This window comes from Triturus cristatus, chromosome 2_1 (assembly GCF_964204655.1).
Source record: "Triturus cristatus chromosome 2_1, aTriCri1.1, whole genome shotgun sequence".
NCBI classification, from domain to species: Eukaryota; Metazoa; Chordata; class Amphibia; order Caudata; family Salamandridae; genus Triturus; species Triturus cristatus.
In genome coordinates this window covers 62,001,207-62,004,996 of record NC_140581.1, presented here as the reverse complement: position 1 = coordinate 62,004,996, position 3,790 = coordinate 62,001,207, and positions in this window count along the sequence as shown.

The window sequence follows — 3,790 nt, the reverse complement described above, 5'->3', positions numbered from 1 at the left end:
CACATTAAGTGCATTCTTCAAATAACATTTTACCATAAAATGCAGACGTTCTTCCTTGTCTGTCCATGATTGCTGAGGTTTCCAGAAGGAATGCCACTCGGGAGCAGGAAAAAAACCCTATGCTTAGAGCAGTGCGTCTGTTTCCCGCTGCAGACTGCAAAGCTCACATCAGGTCATTAATATGTCAAACGCTTAAGCCATGGGCTTTACTGACAACTATTCCTGCAGTGGCCAATTCAGAACTAAGGATCTGTACGGTCCATCGCCCTCCCACTACAGTTACTAAATAGAGCTAGAGGGCGTCTACCCATGAGACTCTTGAAACTTGGGGCACTGCTTACCTTACCCCTACGCACCTTCGTGAACTGGCATCAGTCTGTATTTCTCGCCTGTCTCCCAAGACCGTGTGTCTGCCCTCTCTTCTCTGGTTGCAGGACTGCATGTCCCAGCCGGTGCAGTAGATAATTTAGTTTGTATACATCCCATTTGGTTTATTCAATAGTTAATCCTCTGGAAACTGTTCGTAGTACATATAAAGCTTTTTAAATAAACCACAATAAGGGAGGCAACGGCATGGGGTGAAAGAACAATAAAGCCTCTTTAACAAGTAAATGGTCTTCAAAAGACCTGTGAAGTACTCTGGTGCGGCTGTGTGCGTGCCCGGAAGGAATTTCCAGCAGCAGGAAGGGGGCGTGGTGAGATAACTCTGGATTCGAGCTCGGCAGCGTGGCAACATTTTCTAGTATTTTGCCGTTTTTACATATAGATACAGACAAAGGAAAAATTGTTTTCTGTCTGTATTTATATGTAAAAATCCGTTTAAACGGAAAACCGGGAGCCCTAATTATAAGCAACAGACGCTATTTGCTTAAATATCCCAATACAAACTCTCTCGCTTCTGTAATTTGATGTAAGCCTGGGATTGATCTCCATCTTGTTGCCTGATATCCAGCGCTTGGGAAAGTTCTAAATTAATTAACGCTATACAAGCTGCTTTAATAGAAGCCTCCCAAGTTTTAATTTTTGCCAGTATAAATTGCTGTGTAATACTCCTTATAAATGCCTTCATAGAATCCCAGACCATATGGGGTGAAGCAGTATTAACATTAAAATGTAAAAGTTACGCCAACCATTTCCCCATATGTAAAATATAGTCACCATCCGCCAGCAGGTTACATGGAAAAGAAAAAGAGCGCCTTGACTTAGTAGCCGGTAGCAATTGAATAGACAGTAGAATGGGGTTGTGATCTGAAGTAATCTTTGGGTAGACCTCCATCTGAGCTGTACGCAGTACTACATCGCTAACCCAAGCAATGTCTATCCTTGAATATAGTCTTTGTGGATAGGAATAATATGTAAACCCCGGAAGATTTGGGTATAAGACTCTCCATGCATCCTGGATGTTATATAGATGTGCAAACTCCAAAATTGCAGCCCGTACTTTTGGCATTCTTGGAGTTGGGCGCCGGGTGGTAGAGTCAATAGTTTGGCTTCATAATTCAATTAAAATCACCCATGACTATCAGGACCCTTTGAAGTTCCCAAAAACCTAAAATGAGTATATTAAATAGCTCACAGTCATTTCTGTTTGGCCCATAAATGGCAACTAAAATGTATTTAGTTCCATAAATCTCAAGTTGAGCAATGGCCCATCTTCCCCTAGAGTCAACTAAAACTTGACAAGTTTTATATACCAGGATCTTACTAGCTAAGATAGCAACTCCCCTTATTGAAACTGCCTGAGATGAGCATACAACTGTATTATATCCAAGATGAATAAGCAGTGTCCGATCTCTATATGCTAAATGAGTTTCTGTTAAAAAAATTAGATGAGGACAGTACATCTTTAGCTCCTCACGTACAAGTTGACGTCTGAGTGTGGCGTTTAGCCCAGATACTTTTTAACATAAATATTTGATTATCCCCATAATATAACAAGAGAAATCTTGTCATTATCAAATTTCCCTAAAGTGTCAACGAGAAGCACCACTCTCCCAAATGCAGAAAATATCAAATACATGCCTCCTTTGCTTTTACCAATATACCAACACACCCTCCACCACCCCCCTTTATAAATCCCCCTCCCAGTACCCACCCTGTATCTATAGAAAGGAATCACCCCCTCCTTGCTGTGAAAAATATACAGCTTTGGAGGAGAGTGCCACCGAGCTGTTTATTTAGTGTGATTGACAAAAAGCTCAAAAGAAAATATATGTTGTCTGGGAAGAAGAAAAAAGAAATGAGAAAGTAAAAAGAGAGAGAAAAAGAAAAAGTAAAAGGGGGAAGAACTTATCAGTTGTCAATTATACTTTGCCAATTCAGATTATTTGGAAGACCCTTGTCGCCAACAGTCCAAAACTTCTTGAGCCTACTTCTGAGTAAATATCAGTCTCGAGTGGCCATCTTTAATAATCTTTAAGCGCCCCTACGGCCTTAGAAGATCAATGAACTGACATAATTTCCATCGCCTGTACATTGTGGCATTTCAAAAGTCTGATCGAACAAATAATGAGAAAGAATCCAGATGTATAGGGAAAGCAGGCCGAGCCTTGATAGAGACTGCTTGCCTTAATAAAAAGTTTGCAAAATAAATTTGAATAGGCCTAGGAAAGCGTCCTGGAGCTTTAGTAGATACCAGAGGCAGCCTATGTGCCTGTTGAATTTGGCTATCCCAATCCCAGTCAGCCAAGTCTGGGAAGAATTTTTGAAAAATATTAACAATTTATGCACGAGAGTTCATGCCCTCCAGTCCTTCTGGGATACCAAACAGTAGGAGATTATTTCGCCTTTGACTATTCTCCAAATCCTCATTTTTTTGTTGCATGGACCGAAGCTGGATGTGAAGTGTCTCTGCAATTTTAGCTGCCCTGCTCACATGGTCTTCTGCATCAGCTACCAACTGCTGCAGCTCCATGATATTGGATATAAGAGAAGCCACTTGACTCTTAACCTCAGAGAGAGATTGTTTAATTGCAGAACTATCAGCCCTGGCTTGAGCATAATGATCTTGAGCCTCTGCCCTCTGCAAGTGAAGCCTCACCAGGTATTGCCTGTAAACCGGTTCGATAATCGCCTTCTGTAGCCATAGAGGTAACTGAGGGAGCCAAGGGAGAAAGATGCAGATCTTGTATAAAACTGCTAGCACCCCTATCACTAGTGATATGATCCCTTTGTTCCAGGCTTGCCTTTCCTTGTCCAGCAATCAAAGGGCCTTGAAGTGTTTCCTTGGGTTGAGGATCCATTACTGAGCCAGAACCAGAAAGCTGTGAAATTAAATTCTTAACTTCTCCCTTCTTCGTAACCCACTTCCGAAGAGGGCCATTAGTTGATACTAATTGACCAGAATTGGAATCAGATTGTTTATCAGTTTCCTTTTTTTATGCAATTTTTGAGCCTTAGGTTTAGTTCCACCTTTATTATGTCTAAGAGATTAGCCTGCAGCTCCAATAGGCTCTACCTGGCCCCCCTCATAGTTGATAGTGACCCAGCAACCGTTAGTGATATTAACAGAGTGAGGACCCTCCTCATCCCCAGGACTACACTCTAGCGAGCCAACCTTAATAAGAAGAGAAGGACTAGTAGGGTGTTCCAACCTCTGTAATGTTTGAGGCTACTTCCCTATTCATGCCAGTTGGTAAAGGCAGAGTATCCAAGTCTATGCTCAAACCTTCCAAGTTCACTTTGCACACAGAAATAGTGGCCACCTGAGGCAGCGCCTCCACCCGTTGATCCTGTGAGGCAAAATCAACATTCAGCTGTACAATTACTTGACTGGCAAGCAGTGTCCCCG